This window comes from Glycine max, chromosome 10, assembly GCF_000004515.6.
Source record: "Glycine max cultivar Williams 82 chromosome 10, Glycine_max_v4.0, whole genome shotgun sequence".
Taxonomy (NCBI): Eukaryota; Viridiplantae; Streptophyta; class Magnoliopsida; order Fabales; family Fabaceae; genus Glycine; species Glycine max.
Genome location: NC_038246.2, coordinates 30,400,307 through 30,425,439, shown reverse-complemented (window position 1 = coordinate 30,425,439; position 25,133 = coordinate 30,400,307). Strand labels below are relative to the sequence as shown.

At 38.5% G+C, this 25,133-nt stretch overlaps 1 pseudogene; it reads right to left on the bottom strand.

Annotated features, from left to right (window-relative positions):
* LOC112998107 (sucrose-phosphatase 1-like) overlaps positions 1 to 25,133 on the bottom strand; it is a 71,700-nt pseudogene that overhangs the window by 34,326 nt on the left and 12,241 nt on the right.

The window sequence follows — 25,133 nt, the reverse complement described above, 5'->3', positions numbered from 1 at the left end:
CAAGTCCAAAGGAACTAAATTGCCTGTGGGAGATCTATGCATATAAAACACTAACAAAAATAGCGGTTATCCAGTTCAAGAGGAAAATTTTTTTGAATCGAAAGCAAATATTAACAGTTAATCAAAGAATAAAGAATAGACACCTAGGACTGAACTAACTTTCCAAAGAGAAAGAAGTTCCCCGACAATGACGCCAAAAACTTGTTCGAACCCGGTAAGTGCACCAGATCGCGCAAGTAGTATAAAACGGTATGACCTGAGTATCGAAATCTCGGGGAACTTGTGTTACTTGGTAAAGCTATATTCATTGAAAAGGTTTCTTGTATGAAGAGATATGTGTGGACTATGAACAAGTATGTAAACTAACTATTAAAAAGGAAAATCACGTGAGTGATGATGTGTAAAGACAAGTAGACAACATGTTGGTCTTCCTAGTAGGTGCCTGGTGTTATAAGGATATTCTCTACTTAACAATGCTCATGTGTTCTATGGTGTTTCCTGAAATGCTAAACCCCAGGCATAGTCCTCAGATTCCTCTTGTTGGACTAAACTTGACCAGAACCGTATTAAGACAAACATACAAACAACTAGGTTATCGTACCCTGATCCCTCGTGATAATATGATGAACTAGCCCTGTCCTATCAAGTTCTAAGAATCAGACCAGTTCCCACTGTTGAATGATCCTAACAAAGCATGCATCTACGTGATAAAGGCAAAAGCACACTGAAATGACATACTGATAACACAGAGAACACATAAAACATCATTAAATAGATATACAAGTATTTACATCAAGTACCTACAAGGAAGAACCAACAGAGGATTTAGCTCTCCATATCTGGGAAGCTTCCTTTACAACTAAGTGAAGAGAAAAATGAAGGATTGAAGAAATACAAGTAGTGGGGATGTTTTCTCCACCTCTAGAACCTCACAATCACTCACAGACTCATCTCATGCTCTCAGAATGGCTTCCTCTTCAAGCTCCGTTCTCTGCCAGTCTTTGCACAGCAAAAGCTCTCAAAACTCTCTGGAACTTGGACCTTTCTCTCTCTAGAAATCTCTAAACATGCATAAGCTTCGAGAACTGCCCAAACTCCCCCTCCATTTCTGATTTCAGGCTTAAATAGGTGGCCTTGTTGGTGCTTGCACGCTTAGCGCAACTCCGGCTCACTTAGTGCGCATAAGTGAATTTTGGCTTGGCGCTCGTCTTCTCGCTTAGTGTATGCATGCAAGCGGTGTGCTTAGCGGGATGAGCCCTCGCTTAGTGCGTGTGTCCAGCTCCCCTTCTTCCAGATTCTTCCTTGCGCTCAGTCGCAAGAGTGGTGCGCTCAGCGGATGGCTTGCTAAGCTGGCAGATTGGCTTAGTGAGCAGATCAAAATCAGCACTTAACAAACTTGCCTAATTTACCTGAAATTGAAAGGAAATGATTATTAAATACACAAAATAGGAGTACTATGTATTTATTACCTATATCTAACAAAAAGTAATTACAACACTACAAAATAACAATAAATGGGAGGAGTTAGATACAATTTTCACATATTTTTTACACAAAAGTTAGTCGTATTCATCGACTAACAACTACCAAGACATCTTCGCTTGGTATTATCAAGATATGCCTGGTTTGAGCTCAGAAATTGTGTAACACAGGCTACCGTTGAATCCCGACTGCTCCCCGGTGAAACAAAAATTGAGGAGAATGAAGCTTGAGATGTCCCTAAAGATAAAAGAAGAGGTGAAGAAACAGTTTGATGCAAGTTTTTTGGCTGTTGCTCGGTACCTAGAGTGGGTTGCCAACTTCGTGCCGATCCCCAAAAAGTATGGAAAAGTGTGAATGTGTGTGGACTATCAAGATCTAAATCGAGCCAGTCCAAAGGATAATTTTCCTTTGCCACACATTGATGTTCTGGTGGATAATACAGCCTGTTTTTCCCTATTTTCTTTCATGGATGGGTTTTCAGGGTATAATCAGATAATGATGGCACCAGAGGACATGGAGAAGATGACTTTCATTACTCTGTGGGGAACCTTCTGTTATAAGGTGATGTCGTTTGGGCTAAAAAAATGCTGGGGCAACATACCAGCGGGCCATGGTGGCATTGTTCCATGACATAATGCATAAGGAGATCGAAGTCTACGTAGACGACATGATTTCAAAATCAAGAACGGAGGAGGAGCACTTAGTCAACTCGGGAAAGTTGTTCGAGCAACTACGTAAATACAAGTTAAGATTGAATCCCACAAAGTGCACGTTTGGGGTAAAATCTAGAAAGTTGTTCGGTTTTGTTGTGAGCCAGAGAGGAATAGAGGTAGATCCGGACAAGGTGAAAGCAATCCTCGAGATGCTCGAGCCACGTACAAAGAAACAAGTCCGGGGGTTCTTGGGGAGGTTGAATTACATCACTAGATTCATATCACAGTTAACTGCCACTTGTGAGCCTCTTTTCAGGTTGTTGCGTAAGAATCAGTTTGTTAAGTGGGAGGATGATTGTCAAGTAGCATTTGAGATAATTAAACGATGTTTTATGAATCCTTCTATGCTTGTACCACCAGTGCCTGGTAGACCTCTTATTCTGTACATGACAGTGTTGGATGAGTCGATGAAGTGTGTGCTGGGGCAACACAATGAATCCAGAAAAAAAGAATGAGCCATTTATTACTTGAGCAAGAAATTCACAGCATGCGAGATGAACTACTCATTACTAGAAAGGACATGTTGTGCCTTGGCATGGGCAGCTCACCATTTGAGGCAATATATGTTGAGTTACACTACTTGGTTGGTGTAAAAAATGGATCTAGTCAAGTACGTCTTCGAAAAGCCCGCTCTTACTGGGAGGATAGCTCGATAGCAGGTTTTGTTGTTGGAATTTGATATTATTTATGTCACTCAGAAGGCATTAAAAGGGAGCGCCTTGGCAGATTATCTAGCTCAACAACCCATAAGTGATTATCAGCCTATGCATCCAGAATTCCCTGATGTGGCGTCCCTAAATTAATGACTGGTTTAATAGTAATAATTTAAATAACAAAAACCATGGTAAATTTTTTTTTCTTCTTTTTCTTTTTCATTTCTTTCTCTTTTCACCATAACTAGGTTTAGAAGGAAAATCCTCACTACAGAGTCCTGAATGGCCAGTTCACAACTCTATTCGGAGTCATTTCTTTCTTACCGCTCATAATCTCTAAACTATTTTGCGGTTTCAAAAGGAAGAATATACCAGCCATTACTTTAGGTCGTCACATGAAAATAAAAGAATAAAATACAGTCGATAAACTCTTTTACAAATAAAGTTGCTAATGCTTTCTTTTCAAATAACAAGATCGATCATAAATGCATTCATCATTTAAAGCTGTCCAAAATATGGGAGTTTTACAAAATACATAGTGTCATCCAGAGCAAAGGTGTTCATAGTGGTGGCTTCAGCCACATGTATACAATCATCAAATTCCTATACATCAGGTCTACCCATACAAAAACAAAAGAGTAAACCTAACAGTCAGTCCTAGATACACCCACCCTAAAAAATATACAAAACGAATCCAAAGAGCTGTCCACTAGGATGAAGAGCCTCCGCTGATCGCCATCTCCCCTGGGCCACCATCCTCCGTAGAGTCTGCCTCAGATGCCGACATGACTTCCTCGGGAGAATCCACCTCAAGAAGTGGATCCTCATCACCCTCTAGAAAGTCAAGGGCATCCACAGCAGGCTCAGGAGGTAGCTCCTCCAGATCCTCCTCAGGGTCTTCCTCGGATGACGTTACCTCGATCACTTGGACGGGCTCCACTAGACGATATGGTGTAGGCGTGGGTAGTATCCACTCCACCGTGCGCTGAAGCGTCCGTGCGGGCTCATCTGGATGCACTAAAGAAGTCGCCGTAAATCGAATAGTGCCCCGAAATCGGCACCTCGTGTTGCCTTCGAGGGTCTCCCAAGCTCCCTCTAGGCACTCCATCTCTACTCGATCACGGATTAGCTGCGCCGCCATCCCGATCTACAAGAAAGAAGAGAAAGGGGTAGACTCTTTCACAAGAATCTACTATGCCGCTGCACAATGCGTCTCATAACCACTACATGCAATTAAAAGGGGTATTTTAAGGCTTTTCATCTCTGGTAATCGATTACCAGAGGCTAAACTTGAATAACACAGCCTCAGGACATAAAATATGCAAAAATGCACTGTGTAATCGATTACACATACCTGGTAACCGATTACCAGTGACCCATCCCTCTGTGTAATCGATTACACAGGCTGGTAATCGATTACCAGAGGCTCCCTTAGTTTCCTGACTTCGTTTTCAAGCCTGGTAATCGATTACATCCCGTGGTAATCGATTACCAGAGACCATCTTAGCCTCCTGTCTTCATTTTTAAGCCTTGTAATCGATTACCAGAGGCCATAATCCACATATCACACAAAATTCACAGCTGGCCAGCCACCACAAGCCTCCTTGCTTTGTGGTCTTTGTTCCTTTTATCTGTTGACTGCCAGGAGCTCGCCTGTTTAGGTACATCACAGGTTCTCACTAACCGACTATGCCCGGGTTGGGTCGGGATTGGTCAAGCTTAGTTTTAGGCAATAGCACCCCACCTAACGTCCCCAAGGTCTCCTGACCCCCGCGACATATCTCCAGGTACCACTCTGTGGTCAACAATAAAAGCAGGAAGTTTCACCCTTCTACACTTCCTCATCTCAAGCTTGTAGGATTATGGGGTACCCATCACATGTGGTACTAGGTGGCGGTCGGGCGATGGTGCACAAAAAGTTTCCACATCCACAAAGCGCGCATAAACCCACCATCCCCTGTTGCCCACCTCCAACTGAGCTAACGTACTCCCACGTAGCCCATATCCTCGTTTCTCTCAACACCGGGTCCCCATCAATCCTCCCAAGCTTCCACAACATCCAAGCAAAACAACATTCAAACAGCACAAGCTATCACAGCCAAGCAAAACAGAGCAAAGGCAGAAAACTCTGCTAAAACACCAACCAAAATCACAGCTTTTCTCACTTAAAGACCCCAGTAACAATTCCTTCGATCCAATTCACTAACCGTTGGATCGACTCCAAAATTTTACTGGAAGTCTATAGTGCATAAGCCTACATTGTGATCGTTGGGATCTACTAGCAAACATCCAGAACTCATTCTGCACTAGACTTTCCATAGCCAACCACACACAAGCATTTTTCTGCACAAGCCAAAATCCTGCTGCACCTATTTTGACAGCAAAATTCTGCATAAGTGCAGATTTCGAAAATCACACTTCCTCTCATCCAATCTTGCCCAAATCAATTCCTACAAGTCCCAAATCATGTATCAATCATGTCTAACCCAAAGTCAAGCTTCAAAACACAGCAACACAGAATCTAGGTGTCCAAAACCCCTCAATTCAATGGGTTTTCTAGGTTTGAAAAGTGAAATTTAGAATGAGATAAATTTGAAGCAAACTCTCACCTCACACCAGTCCATAACATCTATTTAGACTTGTTCAAACTGGATTTACACCTAAAATCTCACCGAATCAAAATTTGACTCTTCAACACCCAAATTTGCCCTAGAAATGGCTTTTTGTTCACTTTGGTCATTTGTTTTTCTCTCTAGCACAGTCCAAGCTTTCTCCCAAGTCCTAAATGACATTTCAAGCTAGTATTAACTCACTTTAACCTCCATTTACCACAGAATTCAGACTTAGCCTTCCAACTCTCAAAGCCTCACTCTTTTTCCACTCATAACATCACATTCTCACTTTCTAACCCTAGGTTAGTTCTACCCTTCATCTCTAACAGTTTTCCATCAGCAATTTCAGCATATAAACATCACAAACCTCATCACAAAAACCCTAAAACAGAATGGGTATGTTTAACTCATTCAAACATGGCAATTTCAACAAGTTTTCAGCAAATGTCTTCACAAATAATCATCACACAGCAGAAACCTAGCAAGACTACCCATCATATCTCCCAAAACCCCATACCCACGAAAATCAAGAGGGAAAGAAGTCCACCCAAACCTGAAATTTCGAAGTCCCACTCGTAGCCTTGCACTTCACGACCCCGAAAATGCCCCCCTTTCGCGATTTGGGGCAGAAATGATGGCCAAAGGCTGAAGCTTTGCTTGGAGCTTCAATGGAGAATGAAGAAGAAGAAAATGGCAACGTGAGGGAGAGAGAGAGCTGTCTGAAAAAGTGTGGGGGCTGAGTTAAGAGAGAGAAAAGCTTTTTGGTTTTAAATAAAAGGGTTTTCTCTTTTTCTATTATTTTATTTAAGCTATGCCACATGTCCCCATTTGAGTGGAGCAAAAAGGGCCCACTTTCTCTTTTGATTGTGACCTATACTCAGTCACAAAAGTGAGAAAATATGACCTTTGAAACGCTAAAATCCTGCCTCGGTCTGCGTGCCGTTTCTCTGGTTCCAGTTCCTTGCGTTTCTCTGCGTCCGTCGGGGCCAGTTTTCGAAAGTAACCAATATATATATATATCAAAACGCTCAGAATAAAACCCCGAGCGTGGTTCAGAGGTTGGTTTCGTTAAATTCTAAGTTGCACGCAAAACGATGATTTTTAGACTAATTATTTAAGAATTAACCCATAACCTCCCAGTTATGGATTTCTCTTCCTTAATTAGCCTAACCCGCATATCTTGCCCCCACTACTCCTATTTCAACCAAGAACATATATATGCATATACACTGAATAATACTTATATATATATATAATCATTCAAAATACATCGTTTCCGAAAACTCCGGGTAGAAATTTCCAGGATGTTACACCTGACGAGAATATTATGGCCCTATTTGAGGAAAAGGGTGAAGATGAAGACAAATAGAAGTGGATTGTATGGTTTGATGGTGCTTCTAATGCATTGGGACATGGAATTGGGGCAGTGTTGGTTTCGCCAGACAAATAATGTTTTCCTTTCACGGCTTGATTGTTTTTCAATTGTACAAATAATATGGCAGAATACGAAGCATGTGCCCTAGGAATCCAAGCAACAATCGACTTTAGGGTTAAGTTGCTCAAAGTGTATGGAGATTTAGTGTTGGTAATTCATCTGTTCAAAGGTGAATGGGAGACCAGAGACCATAAGTTGATACCTTACCAGGCTTACATCAAGGAATTGATGGAACTCCTTGATGATATATCATTTCATCACATTCCTAGAAAGGAAAACCAAATGGCTGATGCTTTTGATACTCTTTTGTCCATGTTCAAAATAGGCCTTCACTGAGATTTTCCGTGCATAGACATTCAATGTCACATTAAGCTTGCATACTATTGTTTGATAAAACAAAAAGAGGATGGTAAGCCTTGGTATTTCGATATCAAACGATACATCAAGGACAAGGAATACCCGCCTGAGGCCTCTAACAATGACAAGAGGACATTACAGAGGTTGGCAGCCAGTTTCCTCCTGAGTAGGGATGTCCTATATAAAAGAAACCATGATATGGTATTGCTTCGGTGTGTGAATGCAAATGAGGCTGGGCAGATACTAACAGAGGTGCATGAAGGGTCATTTGGCACCCATGCCAATGGACATGCCAGGGCCCAAAAGATTATGAGAGTTGGATATTACTAGATCACCATAGAGAATGATTGTTGTGTTCACGTGAGGAAATGCCACAAGTGCCAAACCTTTGTGGATAATGTTAATGCTCCACCCGTACCGTTGAATGTGTTGTCAGCACCGTGGCCGTTCTCGATGTGGGTCACATACATGATTGGGGCTATCGAACCCAAGGCTTCAAATAGGCATTGTTTCATCTTAGTCGCCATTGATTACTTCACCAAATGGGTGGAAGCGGCCTCATATGCTAATGTGACTAGGAATGTGGTGGTTAGATTCATCAAGAAGGAGATAATTTGCAGATATGGGTTGCCCAGAAAGATAATCACTGATAATGCCACCAATTTGAACAACAAAATGATGAAGAAGATGTGTGAGGATTTCAAGATCCAACACAATAATTTGACACCTTATTGGCCCAAGATGAATAGGGTAGTTAAGGATGCCAATAAAAATGTTAAGAAGATCATTCAAAAGATGACAATGTCATACAAAGATTGGCCCGGAATGCTACCTTTCGCATTACATGGTTATCGAACTTCTGTACACATGAGTTCAGCGAGGGGATCTTGTTTTGAAGAAAGTATCACATGTTCAAAAAGATCATCGAGGGAAATAGGCCTCAAACTATGAATGACCTTTTGTGGTAAAGAAGGCTTTCTCAGGTGGAGCATTGTTACTCATGAACATGGATGATGAAAAGTTGCCTTTGCTTGTGAATTCTGATTGTTGTCAAGCAATATAATGCATGATACTTGGGGCAGTTTGAAGGTTCAATGTTTGGGCCTCCCTAAGGACTCATTAGGATCTTCATGTTTTAGGCTATCATTGTAAACAATAATCGTAACATTAATAAATATGGATTGATGTTTTGTATCTCTCCCTCTCATGTGTGTCTTTTGCATTTTTTTATTTTTATTTTTTGTTGGGTATGAATGTTCGCTCTCATTTTGCTCGCTCACATGACCCATACTCCAGAGCCAATGGCCGAGTCTGCCTGATCAGAAGTCACACATTCAGCACGTTCGGTGAGGGTGCCGTAAGCATTGAGTAAAATTGAACAAACACTTGGTTAGTTGTTGCACTAAATGAATGTTCAATACAAACATGATTGCGACTACATCTTATCATCTCTAAAAGTTTTGCAAAAAAATGAAGAGTCATTTGGGTTATGATAGGTGCCACGTGTGAGCCTTGAGTAGACCTAGGGGCAGATAGGAAAGGCAGTACAAGAATTTTAAACATTTGCATGTTAACATTTTATTTTTCATGGCAATAAAGCAGATGCCAACAGGTACTAAGACCACGATCAGATTTTCTCATGATCGAAGAAAAAAATTATGGAGGATGAGATGGCAAAGCCTCAGCCACAACCATGCGTTCGGCTAAAGACATTAAATAAGCTCTCCTGGGAGGCAACCTAGTATTTCTGAACTTTGTTTTTTAATTTTATTTCTTATACTTCCTATTACAGGTTTGTGCTGCTTAAATTCCTATTTGTTTGAATTATTTTTCTTTGAATTTTTAGGATTATACTTAACTATAAAGCTTATTATGAGAGTATAACTAAAATGTTCACCCAAAAAAATGAAAAAAAAAGGAGGGGGGTGGTTTAACTCACCTGGGCAAGTGCATGCTGAAAAGAAAATAAAAAAGGGGGAAGAGGTGAAATCAGATTTCACCCCACCTTCACCTTCATTCCTCATTCTTTATTTTTCACGAGGACCTCACCCCCTTTTCCCTAAATTTTCCCAAGCCACTTTAGTTTCATCAAAATTCTTCATTCTGCACATGCCACTCCATCCCATTCAAGCAAGTATCACACCTCCATCCAATTTTTCATTTTTCTTGTAATATTTGGTGTTTTGGTTGTTGCTTTCTTTGCAATGGTTTATAAGATGATTTGTATATGAACAAATGATCAAAACACTCAGATTGGTGGCTGTGCTGGATGGCTTTAGGCCCATCCTTGTTTTTATTTTACAAATTTTCATGTCATGCTTGCTCTTTATCCCTCATTTTGCATGTGACAACATATGCACACCAAGTGTTTGATGAAATACCACAATGGTTAGACTATGTTCTCTTTTAAGTTTTGAAATGTTAAACATGTTTAGCCATTTAATTAGGTATGATATCAACTCAAATTGATAATTTACATAGGGCTGTGAATTGAATTGAGAAAATTATTTGAGTTGTTAATGGGCAAGTAAACTTGTTATGTTTGAATCACCACCTTTTTCTTGTTGAAATTAGAGCACTTAGGTGGATTAAATTTGTGCTTAATGCTGTTTTGGATTTGTGTTTTAAGGCTGTTCGGGAGTGAACTTGTTCACATATTAGCTTCTTGATTGCTAAAAAATAAATTAAATATTATTAAAAATAATAATAAAATACATACATACATACATATATATATATATATATATATATATATATATATATATATATATATATATATATATATATATATATAAAGAAGAAAAAAGAGAAAGATTTTTTTTTTCAATGGCTAGCTATTCTTTGAAAAATAAAATTTTGCTAAGATTCTAGTTCAATTTGTCTTTGTCATAGATGGCCCCGAAGAAACTCTCTTCTAAAAGAGCTAGGAAGACCGCTACAGGAGAAGTATCTAGTACAGCTCCACCTGTAGAAATCGATTTTGATGGACACCGGTTTTGAAGTGATGAGCATTAGCGTCGCTAAAGATTGGTCTTTTTTCAAAGAAAGGCGGGTCCAACTAGTTGAGGTTGAGTATACAGAATTTCAGGTAGAAATGGCTAGGAGGCATTGGACACAACTAGCAGAGCCCATGACTAAATATGATCCTAAAGTAGTCATGGAGGTTTATGCAAATTCTTGGCCTACTAAAGAAGGCGTCAAGGATAAGCGTTCCTGAGTGCGGGGCTAATGGATTCCCTATGACACAGATGTTATCAACCAATTCTTAGAAGAGGGACAACGATGCGAATACACTGAGAGAAAAAGCCAATTTGCAGGTTTTGATGAAGAGACCATAGGTAAGCTACTTTGCTCCCCTGGACATGATTTTGTACGAAGCGTAGCAGGGAAGCGGGTGCGAATCATGCACAATAGCATGACTACTCTGACTCAAATCTGGATGACTCTTCTACTTAGTAACATCCTTCCGAGTGACCACAACTCTAATCTCAAACTACCAAAATTTCAATTGGTCTACAACATTATGATGCATATTAGTGTTCATGTGGCACAACTCATCTCGGATGCCATCCATCAGTTTGTAGGCATTGCACCTCCTAGGCACCCAGTGGACCCGAAAAGTCCAAAAGAGCACTGGGATTTCCTACATTGATTCAGGTCTCTACCAATTCTATGGAATACCGATCACACCGACAAAGCTCATCTGGCCTCCCATTAATAGGTCGTTTATTGAAAAATATTACATGCCAAGGCAGGTACAACAGCTGGGGCAAGATCAGCAGCAACAATCAGCAACAGACGCACTACCGCTGCCTCCACATCAGCCACCATCCTTGGAGTCCATCTCAGCTCAAATGCAGAGGATGGAACTCCAAATGCACACATACATGCGGCATTTGGCTGATCAGCAGGCAACAAATCATAGGGGCCAGATGCAGTTAAATGACAGCTTCTACCATTATACACTGCACCAACATCGCTAGGATCCTAACCCTTACCCTTGGCCTACTCCTGTGCAAGAGCCACTGTTGCATGGCCTGGAGACAGGCCTAATTTTCAGGAAGAGGTAGGACCTGCAGATGCTCAAGGAGCTACCCAAGGAGACGAAGATGGAGCTAAGAATGATGGAGACATGGCATATCTGCTTGATTACTTCATTAGAGGAGGCTGAGCTTCCCAACCATGATCTTTTAAATTTGTGAACTTGTATTTATCTTATTTATTTGCTTTTAGTACTTTGTTACGTTATTTATTGTGGTAATTGTTTTGATAAAAAAAAAAACTTACGCGAGGTTATTTTTGATTAATTTGTGCGCTTAGATGTTCTGATGGTGTAGTCATAGATTATAACTCTTTCTAGGACTCAAACCATTTCATTTCTTGAACCTAACATGCTTTTGAAAAAATCAACAACCAATACCCTTTGAAAATTTTGTAGATCAAAACATGACAAAAAGGTTTTTGAAAAAATATTGAGGATAAGAATAATGAAGGACTTTCCCAAATACCAAATGGACTCAGATGTTTTTGCATGGACTTGGTAAAAGAACAACCGTCGAAAGACTGATTTGATCTGAATGTGGAAACAGGCCCTAAGCTTTAGTGACTGTGTGTGACGACAAATTTTATATTGAGTGTCCTCATGGATATGTTCTACAATTGGTTTTGCATGAATTTCTAATTATCATAACATATGATTCATGGAGGTGATCTGGGCATTCTTTCTTTCTTTACATTTTTTAGCCATGGGCCAAACAGCTATCCCAATGTACATTATTTTTGTCATTTGCAAGCCCCTTTGAGTCAGACACTCGATATTTTATTGAATCACAAACCTAAGATGAAAGTTTCCTACCTTACCTTAAGATAGGAGAGCAGGGATGTTTTCGATGGAGATTTCTATCATTTAGTGGCTAGTTGTTGGTATTGAAGGAAATTAAGTATTTATCAGAAAAGAAAGAGAAAAAATGATTACTTGGTCAAAACGAGAAAGGATAGGAGGCGATCACTCATTTAAGTTACTAGACAGATCTTTATGTCTGCTCTCCTATTCTCAAGATATGTTTGAGTACCCAAAAAAACCAAAGCATCGAAAGCCAAAATTTCTTATTGGTCCGACCTTAAAAAAGACCTAATGATCCATGATGATTATGTGCATTATCCTTGATTTGATGGGAAATGACTTGCAAAATTAATTTATGACATATCTGTGGTTGGAATTGAGATGAAACACTAGCCTATGTGAAGTTTTATACACCTTTGAGAGGTTTTCCTCTATTTGATTGAATCTAGTGTTTCTTCTGATGTGCTTTAGAAATAAAATGCGAAATGATCTTAATCTCATTCTTGGTTCTGAGAATTCTATCCTTGTGCTTTCATTCATCATTGTTGCTTTTTTGGAAAAATGTTGTGCTGATCGATTTGGGGGTTTGGTTCTTTACCAAGCATGTTCATATTTGTTGAAGCATATTTGTTCTATACTTGTAGGATTGTCATTTATAGTCTTTTCTTCCAAGTGGTGAAACAAAGACTTCAATGTCTTTTGTCTTTAAGCTTTGTAAAGACTTCAATGTCTTCTGCTTTATGATTTACAAGGCTTCAACGTCTTCTGTTTTTATGATTTTCAAATACTTCAACGTCTTCTACTTTTATCTGTCAAGGAATCATACTTCCTCTATGTTTCTTTCATAGGATTCAATGTCCTTGCCTTTATGTTTTCACATGACTCAACGTCCTTAGTCTCTGTTTTTATGCTTTTAAAGACTTCAATGTCTTCTATCTTTTATGCTTTACAAGACTTTAATGTCTTCTATTTTTATGCCTTACAAGACTTCAATGTCTTTTATTTTTATGCCTTACAAGACTTAAATGTCTTCTATTCTTTATGCTTTACAAGACTTCAATGTCTTCTATTTTTATGCCCTACAAGACTTCAATGTCTTTTGTTTTTATGCTTTTCAAGACTTCAATGTCTTATGTTCTTATGCTTTGCAAGACATCAATGTCTTATGTTTTTATGCTTTACAAGACTTCAATGTCTTCCATTTTTATGCTTTGCAAGACTTCAATGTCAACGTCCTCGGCTTTTATGCTCTATAGGACTTCAGTGTCCTCTATTTTATGTTTTATAGGACTTCAAGATCCTCTGTTTGGTGTTACAAGACTTCAACGTCTTTTTGCTTTTTCGGTTTCACTTCTTTTGTTTTCTCTGGCGTCCGGTTTTGAATGGCTAGATCACTTGAATGAAATTAGTGTCATTATATTTACTTATCTTTTATTTTTAATAAAGATGAGTAAAGAGGGGCAACTGTCAAACCCTAATTTCATTCGGGTATAATACTTTTATCATTCAAATATGATGTTTTGATCATTGCTGATCGAATTTTGGTGTTTGGCACTAGTTGTAGTGTAAGGCCAAAGGGTCGCTCAGGGTTTGATGGTTGATTGTCAGATCCAGAAACAAAAAGCCATAAGGAAAGGGGCAAAATGGTCATTTCCTAGAATTTTCTAGACTTAAACTCACCCAGGCTAGCATCTGGCTCGCTTGAGCCATGAAATTTCTTTAGCCCTAAGCAAGCCACTCGCTTGGGCGAGCTGATACTTCAGCTTTAAGCAACTAGCTCGCCCAGACAAGCTTCCCCTGCACCAAATGGCCTTTTCCTATAAATAGCCATGCAGGGGAAGGGTTTAAGGGTTTGAAAACTGAAGAAAGAGAGGAAAAACGCAGAAAAGAGAAAGAGAAGAAGAAAAGAGAAAAGCCAAGGCGCTGCCGAATCGAACCGTGGATCGTTTCCTTCATTATTTGTCTTGTTAGCCTTGTACCCTGTGCAACAGTCGATTATTTTTCTTAAGATTTTGATGTAATCTATGTACCCTTATAGGTCCTTTGTGATATTATGTTTGCATTTATCTTCTCCACTTATCGTTGGTAATTTCATTTTATTCGTAAGGCTTAGTTCTAATCAGTCACTAGTGTCATGAAATTGGGTTTTTTTTACTAAGACTGGAAAGTAATAAACAAAACCAAATGAAAAAAAAAATCAATTCACAACCAAACTTCTTTCGTCAAATATCACTTGAGATCGTTTCAAGGTCCAACGCCTTAACGGTTCTCTTCACTTTTAAAAAAAATTAAATTAAAATGTCGTTTCAAGGTGCAACGCCTTAACGAATTTTTGTTTGCATTTAAATGAATCTTAAAAAAAACATAAATATTCTTATTAAAGAACTACGTATGTCTGATTTCCTCATTACACCTGGGGATACGTAGGAGTAAGGGTAACACCCTTGTCGATTCGAAAAAAATAATAATAAAAAAAGGGAAAATAAATAATTTTGAAGTCACGTTTTGCACACTCGATTAAACGTTGTTGTCCCTTGTGATGGGCGCGCGGGGTGCTAATACCTTCCCAATGCGTAAACAACTCCCGAACCCTTCTTTTCAAAATTCCTAGACCTCTTTCGGTTTTTCTAATGTTTTCCTTAAATAAACGTTGGTGGCGACTCCCACTCGTTTTCTCCTTAGGAGACAAATGTGCTTTCCTATACTTATTTTCGTTCGTCGTCTCGTCGTAAGGTAGGTTGCGACAGTGGTTCAAAACTCTTTAATGTCAGTGATATTAATGTCATTCTTATTTGACTGAAACTCATGTCATTGTTATTACTCTGAAATTAGTAGTTCTGTGATATTAATGTCATCGTTATTGACGGAGTTTGCAACTCATCAATGTAATTGCACAATACAAGTTTGGAGTAGCACTTGAAACTGAATATTGAAAACAAAAGATTATTGTACGAATTGAGTTTGAAACTCATCAATGTAATTCCACAATACACATACCATAAACGTCGATAATTAGTTCCACAAAAAATTCATTACTAATCATACAAACTTGTCCTTACAAATAACTAAACACCAAACCCAAAACATTAAACTTGATCAAAACTTGATCTACTTAATTGCAAATGCAACTGTGGCAGCACACAACAAACCCCAAAGGAAGACCACAATGTACCCTAGGACCTTCACCCTTTTTATTTGAATGTTCATCTTCATTTGTTGCTTTGCTAATTTTTTCTGTAGCTTTTCAACTCCAGTGGAATATCCTCGACAATGAGCCTCTTCTTTTGCAACCATCTTGGTCAATTCTTGTATTTGCTCATCATACACACGAATGCTATCCTTATGAGAGGCAAATTTCTCTTCAGCTGCTATAAGCTTCTACTTCAGCTCCTCCACTTGTGATATACAACGATTAATATCCAAAGAACTTGTACAACCTTGGTTTAACTGTATGGCAAAATCGTCACCCCAGACCCAAAATTTACACCTCCTATCTTCCTGAAAATTATACAACAGAGGCAAATCACAAATGACAAACAAGAAGTTGAAACAAAAACCAAAAACCAACATAAATACAAAAACAACACAAACAAAATCACACCAGAAACCAAATTTGCAAAAGTAAACTTTTCTTACCTTCCACTCAACACATCGCCAAAATATCTTGTCAGGGTGCTTCTTGGTTCGAGATCTTAGTTGAATCGTGGGATTATTTCACAAACAATGGACAAAATCAAACCCAAATGACGAACAAGAGCCTACCATGGATGTCATTCTCTTTTTTGGACCGTGCGAAGCTCTAAACGAAACCAGGTGCGATAAGAAGAAACACCAAGTGCGAATCTCAAACCATGATACTCATATTCCCTATCACAATTGAAACCAGGTGCAACAAGAAGAAACACTAAACACAACAAACGACATCGTAGACAAGAAAAAAACACCAGACCCAATACTATACGTTGTCGTTTTTTAAACCTACAGTGCCTACTTCAAAATAGTGATGTTTTTTAAAGAAAATTCCAACATGTATAAATAGCAAGAACAAACATTACATGTGACATGACACATCAGACTCCTATGTGTCCAGTTAACAGCCACATAGGCAGTTAACGATTACGAACTAACGACAGAGACCTAAGGCAAAAATTTTGGAATATTAGAGATCCAATCCGAAAGAAAAATTTATCAAGGACAAAATGCAAAAAAAGTGTATTTATTAGGGATCAAAAACATATTTAACCCTTAAAATTAAAACAAAATCTCACCGGATAATTCCCACTTGTCAAATTTGACCAGCCATGAACCCAAACTAACCTCTACAAGAGATACACAATCAACCCATACTCAAAAGTCTATGCCCTTCTTGTCACCAAAAGCCTTTGCTAAGGTATCTATAATTTGACGCATAGGTTGATCAATTTCTGGGGGATGGACATAATTTATTGTAGAATGATAAAGATAAACAAAAACTTGAGAAAATAAGCATCAAACTTTTTCAGGTTATCAAAATCTACATAAAAGGTCCCTCTACTTTCAAATTGTAATACCATCTTCCCTCATTCAAATTTTCATATGATCAGATGGAAAATAATTAGAGATATAAAAGTCTTCACTTCATAGACCACAAATGAACTAGAACTTTATATGTCATGTTACTACTTTCACTCTTAAACTATGACAAAACAATATGTCTGGTCAAAGCCACCAAGGCTTTTCTCACTCAATTTAAATTTATATATGCTTTCTTTCAATACCCTAACAGTCTAAGTATTCCAATTCCAAAAGTCACATTTATTATTCAAGCATGCAAAACATTCAGCTCTAGTCAGGGTTAGCAATGGATTTCCAACCAATTTTGCAAGTGCAATTAGAATCTTAAAATTGAATCAAACTTACAAAGACTGATTTTAAATTTTGTATATACTACTCAGGTTTCTCAACGTCATCACACCCCCATCTCTCACAAAATATGTAGAACATCACTACTTCATGGCTAGGACAAAGAATTTTCCTATTGAACATTGAATCTCTAATCCCTCTTGGAGATGCATTTGGACCTAGAAAGAAGTTACCAATGGCTTTCATAATGCTAGTTGCGCATCTTTCAGTTGCATGAATTATTTGGGGATTTCCTCTTGCATTTCCTGCATACCATTGAAGCAATTCTTCCTGTTCATTGCTGACCTAAAAATTCAAGAGATGAATGATCTTTTTCATAGTAATATCACAATTTGCAGACAAGACAAACAAGTAACAAAATAACTATAAGGTGAAGTTAGTGATTCTTATTATGCTATAAACCAGACCCAATTAACTTCAGGTACAGTGAACAGTTCAACATCATTTCCCGAATCACCACAAACAAGAGTGTTAAGTGGTCCTTGTCTATCAACCTTCAATTTTTCAAGTAAAAAAGCAAGGGCACGTCCTTTTCCGGCAGCTTGGGGTAATATATCCAAAGCAATATCATTACTATATATTATTTTCACATCTAATTGGAAAAGAGAAGAGTAATTTCACAAGTCACAATAATGTAAATATAATGAAATTGTATCATGTCAATAAAATATTAGATCAAGACTGCCTGATCAACTATCTATGTATACTTTTTTGTCTTTGCAGATGAGAAAGGGTGGAGAGTCTTAAACATCAATCCAAAAATAAATAAATTAGATAAAGCTTTCAAATGAAGTAGACAAATCTTTGTCATTATGTATGTTTATGAACTATAATCTCACCCTACAGTTTTTTAAACATTTTGAGAGAGCTTGCATGACATTTGGGGCCTTCCCTTTTTCCAAGTAAAAGCTAATTTTGTGAGGCTGTTGTTTTGTTTTTGACTGTAGTTAGCTCTAGAAATTTCAAATAAAACAAGCTGATAAATAAATACCAGTGCTTCTGATGAATAAGCTAATAGCAAAATTCATTTAAGGTCATTCTCTAAGGTATGATTCAACATATAAAAATGCATATAAGTATCTTAATTTTTATAAATCAATAGATTCTAAGATAAATACATACTTGCATAGTTAGTTTGGGAAACTTAGTTGTTTCCTCCATAACTATTGTGAATAGAATTGATAGGCAAATTATTTGGCATTATTTGTGCAGATTTGTTGGCCCTTTAAACTAGCATATCTTGCATGACTGTATAGCTGTAATTGTGTAATTATATCCTTAATTAGTTAGCCCAACTGTAGGTTACCATTTATAACTTTTTAGAAAACTTCAAGGTTAGAAATCAGATTGCATCTTACTATTTAAATGAGAATTCTCCAAAGGAGAACACAATTTTTACCCCAATTTCTTTGAGTTTGACATGATATCAGTCTAGGTTTCAATCCTAACCTAGTTTTTTTTCTCACTGTGCTCCCAGTCTCTGAGTTCCTAGTTCTAGTCTCTTGCGCGGTACTATTCACTCCACAGAACTGTTCACACCGTGATAGTGTTCATGTTGTGGAACTATTCACATCGTGGTTACTGTTCAAGTCGATCTTGGTTCTATTCTCGATTTCTCCAGTTTCTTGTTTTTTTTTCTCCTGTGATTTTTTCTTAACATCATGTCTACTAAAAATTATGATGTCCTCTTTGTTTGTCTTAATGGAAAGAACTACTCCACCTGGACATTCCAGTTCCAGATCTTTGTCAAAGGCAAGAGCTTTGGGGTTATGTTGACGAAATTGATTTTTCTCCTGACAAAACTATGCACAAGGAGGCACATGCCAAATGGGAGGTTAAAGACACACAGGTCATGACTTAGATCATAGGCTTTGTTGAGCCTAATATCATCCTCAATTTCAGACCCTTCACCATGACAATAAAGATGTGGGACTATCTAAAGAAAATTTATAACCAGAACAACACTGCTCATAGGTTCCAGCTTGAACATGAAATTGCCATTTTTCAACACGATAGTCTCTCAATTTCTAAATTCTATTCTCCTTTCATGAATCTTTGGGCTGAATATACTAACATTTTCTATAAAGATTTGTCAACTGAAGGACAAACTGTAGTCCAAAATGTTCATGACACCACAAAACGAGATCAATTTCTTATGAAATTGAGATTTGATTTTGAGGGCATTCAGACCAACCTATTGAACAGGGCTACTGTCCCCTCCTTGGATGAATGCATAAATGAACTACTTCGTGAAGAACAACATCTCCTCACTTAGACAAACATGGAACAACAAAAATCTGCCTCCCTTTTGTGGAAGCAAAGCTTCCAAGCTTATTTTGATGATGCCAAAGACTCAAGTCAAAAATCAAGATTCAAGCAAGTTTCAAAAATCAAAGAGCCATTCAATCAAGAATCAAGATTCAAGTGAAGATTCAAGAGAAGACTCAAGATATGAAATAACTTCAAGAAAAGCATCAAGATAAGTATAAAAAGATTTTTTCAAAAGAAAATATTGAATAGCACAATTTTGTTCAAGAGAATTTTTCAAAGAAAAATCTTTTACCAAGAGTTTTACTCTCTGGTAATCGATTACTAGAATGTAGTAATCGATTACCAGTAGCCAACATTCTTTTCAAACTGATTTACAAAGCGGTAATCGATTACCATAATCATGTAATCGATTACCAATGTTTTAAAATGTGGCGTCCCCAAAATAATGACTGGTTTAATAGTAATGATTTAATTAACAAAAACCATGGTATTTTTTTTTTTCTTCTTCTTTTTCTTTTTCATTTCTTTCTCTTTTCACTAAAACAAGTTTTCGAAGGAAAATCCTCACTACAGAGTCCTGAATGGCCAGTTCACAACTCTGTTCGGAGTCATTTCTTTCTCACTGCTCATAATCTCTAAACTATTTTGCTTTTTCAAAAGAAAGAACGTACCAGCCATTACCTTAGGTCGTCACGTGAAAATAAAAGAATAAAATACGGTCGATAAACTCTTTTACAAATAAAGTTACTAACGCTTTCTTTTCAAAGAACAAGATCGATCATAAATGCATTCATCATTTAAAGCTGTCCAAAATATGGGAGTTTTACAAAATATATAGTGTCATCCAGAGCAAAGGTGTCCATAGTGGTGGCTTCAGCCACATGTATACAATCATCAAATGCCTATACATCAGGTCTACCCATACAAAAACAAAAGAGTAAACCTAACAGTTAGTCCTAGATACACCCACCCTCAAAAAGTATACAAAACTAATCCAAAAAGCTGTCCACTAGGATGAAGAGCCCCCGCTGATCGCCATCTCCCTCGGGCCGCTATCCTCCGTAGAGTCTGCCTCAGATGCCGACATGACTTCCTCGGGAGAATCCACCTCGAGAAGTGGATCCTCATCACCCTCTAGAAAGTCAAGGGCATCCACAGCAGGCTCAGGAGGTAGCTCCTCCAGGTCCTCCTCAGGGTCTTCCTCGGATGACGTTACCTCGATCACTTGAACGGGCTCCACTAGACGATATGGTGTAGGCGTGGGTAGTATCCACTCCACAGTGCGCTGAAGCGTCCGTGCAGGTTCATCTGGATGCACCAAAGAAGTAGCCGTGAATCGAATGGTGCCCCGAAATCGGCACCTCGTGTTGCCTTCGAGGGTCTCCCAAGCTCCCTCTAGGCACTCCATCTCTACTCGATCACGAATTAGCTGTGCCGCCATCACGATCTACAAGAAAGAAGAGAAAGGGGTAGACTCTTTCACAAGAATCTAACTGTGCTGCACACGATGCGTCTCATAAACACTACATGCAATAAAAGGGGTATTTTAAGGCTTTCCATCTCTGGTAATCGATTACACAACCTTGGTAATCGATTACCAGAGGCTAAACTTGAATTACACAGCCTCAGGACATGAAATATGCAATAATACACTGTGTAATCAATTACACATGCCTGGTAATCGATTACCAGTGACCCATTCCTCTGTGTAATCGATTACACAGGCTGGTAATCGATTACCAGAGGCTCCCTAAGTTTCCTGACTTCGTTTTCAAGCCTGGTAATCGATTACACCCCTTGGTAATCGATTACCAGAGACCATCTTAGCCTCCTGTCCTCAATTTTAAGCCTTGTAATCGATTACCCACCCTTGGTAATCGATTACCAGAGGACACAATCCACATATTACACAAAATTCACAGCTGGCCAGCCACCACAAGCCTCCTTGCTTTGTGGTCTTGTTTTCCTTTTATCTGTTGACTGCCAGGAGCTCGCCTGCTTAGGTACATCACAGGTTCTCACTGACCGACTATGCCCGGGTTGGGTCGGGATTGGTCAAGCTTGGTTTTGGGCAATAGCACCCCACCTGACGTCCCCAAGGTCTCCTGACCCCCGCGACATATCTCCAGGTACCACTCTGTGGTCAACAATAAAAGCAGGAAGTTTCACCCTTCAACACTTCCTCATCTCAAGCTTGTAGGATTATGGGGTACCCATCACATGTGGTACTAGGTGGCGGTCGGGCGATGGTGCACAACAAGTTTTCCACATCCACAATGCGCGCATAAACCCACCATCCCCTGTTGCCCACCTCCAACTGAGCTCACGTACTCCCACGTAGCCCATATCCTCGTTTCTCTCAACACCGGGTCCCCATCAATCCTCCCAAGCTTCCACAACATCCAAGCAAAACAACATTCACACAGCACAAGCTATCACAGCCAAGCAAAACAAAGCAAAGGCAGAAAACTCTGCCAAAACACCAACCAAAAATCACAGCTTTTCCCACTCAAAGACCCCAGTAACAATTCCTTCGATCCAATTTGTTAACCGTTGGATCGAATCCAAAATTTTTCTGGAAGTCTATAGTGCATAAGCCTACATTTTGACCGTTGGGATCTACTAGCAAACATCCAGAACTCATTTTACATTACTCTTTCCACAACCAGCAAAATACATGGATTTTTCTGCACTTGTGCAGAATTCTGCTGCACAATTTTACAGCAAAATCTGCACAAAGAGTATATTTCGAAAACCACACTTCCCCTCATCCAATCTTGCCCAAATCAATTCCTACAAGTCCCAATTCATGTATCAATCATGTCTAACCCAAAATCAAGCTTCAAAACACAGCAACACAGAATCTAGGTGTCCAAAACCCCTCAATTCAATGGGTTTTCTAGGTTTGAAAAGTGAAATTTAGAATGAGGTAAATTTGAGGCAAACTCTCACCTCACACCAGTCCATAACATCCATTTAGACTTGTTCAAACTGGATTTACACCTAAAATCTCACCGAATCAAAATTTGACTCTTCAACACCCAAATTTGCCCTAGCAATGGCTCTTTGTTCACTTTGGTCATTTGTTTTTCTCTCTAGCTCAGCCTAACCTTTCTTACATGTCCTAAATGACATTTCAAGCTAGTATTAACTCACTTTAACCTCCATTTACCACAGAATTCAGACTTAGCCTCCAACTCTCAAAGTCTCACTCTTTTTCCACTCATAACATCACATTCTCACTTTCTAACCTTGGGTTAGTTCTACCCTTCGTCTCTAACGGATTTCCATCAGCAATTTCAGCATATAAACATCACAAACATCATCACAAAAACCCTAAAACAGAAAGGGTATGTCTAACTCATCCAAACATGGCGATTTCAACAAGTTTTCAGCAAATGCCTTCACAAATAATCATCACACAGCAGAAAACTAACAAAACCACCCATCATATCTCCCAAAACCCCATACCCACGAAATTTAAGAGAGAAAGAAGTCCACCCAAACCTGGATTTTCGAAGTCCCACTCGTAGCCACGCACTTCACGGCTCCGAAAATGCTCTCCTTTCGCGATTTGGGGCAGAAATGGTGGCCAAAGGTTGAAGCTTTGCTTGAAGCTTCAATGGAGAATGAAGAAGAAGAAAGCTACGTGAGAGAGGGAGAGAAAAGGCTTCTGAATTTCTGCTTTGGCTGAGTGAGGAGAGAGAAAAGCTTTTTGGTTTTAAAATAAAAAGGGTTTTCCCTTTTTTCCATTATTTTATTCAAGCTCTGCCACATGTCCCTATTCGATTGGAGCAAAAGGGCCCACTTTCTCTTTTTGACTGTGACCCATACTCAGTCACAAAAGTGAGAAAAATCTGACCTTTGAAACGCTAAAATCCTGCCTCGGTTTGCGTGTCGTTTCTCTGATTCCAGTTTCTCGCGTTTCTCTGCGTCCGCCGGGGCCAGTTTTCGAAAGCAAGCAATATATATATCAAAACGCTCAGAATGAAACCCCGAGTGTGGTTTAGAGGTTGTTTTCGTTAAATTTTAAGTCGCACGCAACACGATGATTTTTAACTAATTAATTAGGAATTAACCCATAACCTCCCAGTTATGGATTTCTCTCCCTTAATTAGCCTAACCCGCATATCTTGCCCCCCGCTATTCCTACTTCTACCAAGAACATATAGGCATATACACTGAATAATACTTATATATAATCATTCAAAATACATCGTTTCCAAAAATTCCGGATAGAAATTTCCAGGATGTTACATAAAACGTTAAATTTCAAATTTCAAGAGTCACAACTTGTGATAAAACATTTTCAAATCATTTCAAACTTGTGTAATCGATTACACAATACTTGTAATCGATTACCAGTGTTTCTAAAAGTTTTGATTTTCAAATTTAAACATGAAGAGTCACAGCTGTTGATGTGTGATCGATTACCAATGACTTGTTTTGAAAAATAAATAACCAAAAGTCACAATTCTTAAAGTGACATTTTTTCTGAAGATTTTCAAAAGTCACAACCTTTAAGTGACTAGTTTTCAAAAGAGTCACAACTTTTAAAGTGACTAGTTTTAAAGAAATTGTCAAGAGTCACAAACTTTAACTTGAGTCATCAAATGACTATAAATATGTGACCATGGCATGAATTTCTATAAATGTTTTTTACAGAACATTCAGATTCATTTCTCAACATCTTTCTAAGAGTTTTTATTCAAAACTTTCTTTATTCAAGAAAATCTTATTGGCCAAAAACTTGTGTTATTCTTCTTCTTTATCCCTTCTCTCTCTTGTCAAAAGATTCAAAGGACTAATCACCTGAGAATTCTTTTGCTTCTTCCTTCTCCCTCTTGACAAAAGATTTCAAAGGACTAACCACCTGAGATATCTTTTGTTTCTTACAAAAGATTTCAAATGACTAACCGCCTAAGATATCTTTTTCCCCTTCCCTTTATACAAAAGATTTCAAAGGACTAACCGCCTGAGATATGTTTTGTATCCCTATCACAGAGAATTCAAGGGACTAACCACCTAAGAATTCTTTGTCTTAACACATTGGAGGGTACATCCTTTGTGGTACAAGTAGAGGGTACATCTACTTGGGTTGTAATACTGAGAACAAGAGAGGGTACATCTCTTGTGGATCAGTTCAAGTGGAGAATACATCCACTTGGTTGTTCAAAGAGAACAAGGGAGGGTACATCCCTTGTGGATCTTTTCTTGTAAAGGATTTTACAAGGTTATTGGAAATCTCAAGAACCGGTGGTTGCTTGGGGACCGGATGTAGGCACGGGTTGTTGCCAAACCAGTATAAAAACTTGTGTTTGTTTTCTTCTTCCCTACATTCTTTAATTTCCGCTGTGTACTTTTTATTTCCACTTTACTTTTGTCTAAGTTATTGTTTCTATTCTTTACTTTCTCATAACTTAGTAGTAAAGCCTAATTGAATCTAGTAACATTAAGAAGGGTAAATTTTAATTAGTCAAGGCACATTAATAATTAATTCAACCCCCCCTTCTTAATTATTCCGAGGCCACTTGATCCAACACCTTCCTGTGGTATATGCAGTACAAGGTGGAACCTTGAGGACGAGACATGAGTACTGTCCAATGTTTATGCTACAAAGGCCATGGACATTTTGCTTCCCACTATCCTAAAAAGTTATGCAAATACTACAAAAAAGAAGGTCACATCATAAAAGAATATCAAATTATACCACCACGGAGAAATGCAACAACCTTCACTGCCACTGTTGGCTCTTTTATTATTCCTATTTTTGTGGATCAGAATCCACTTGCTTTTGTGCCAACTTTAACCCCTAAAATGGTTCAGCAAATGATCATTTCAGCATTTTCCACTTTGGGTCTTTTA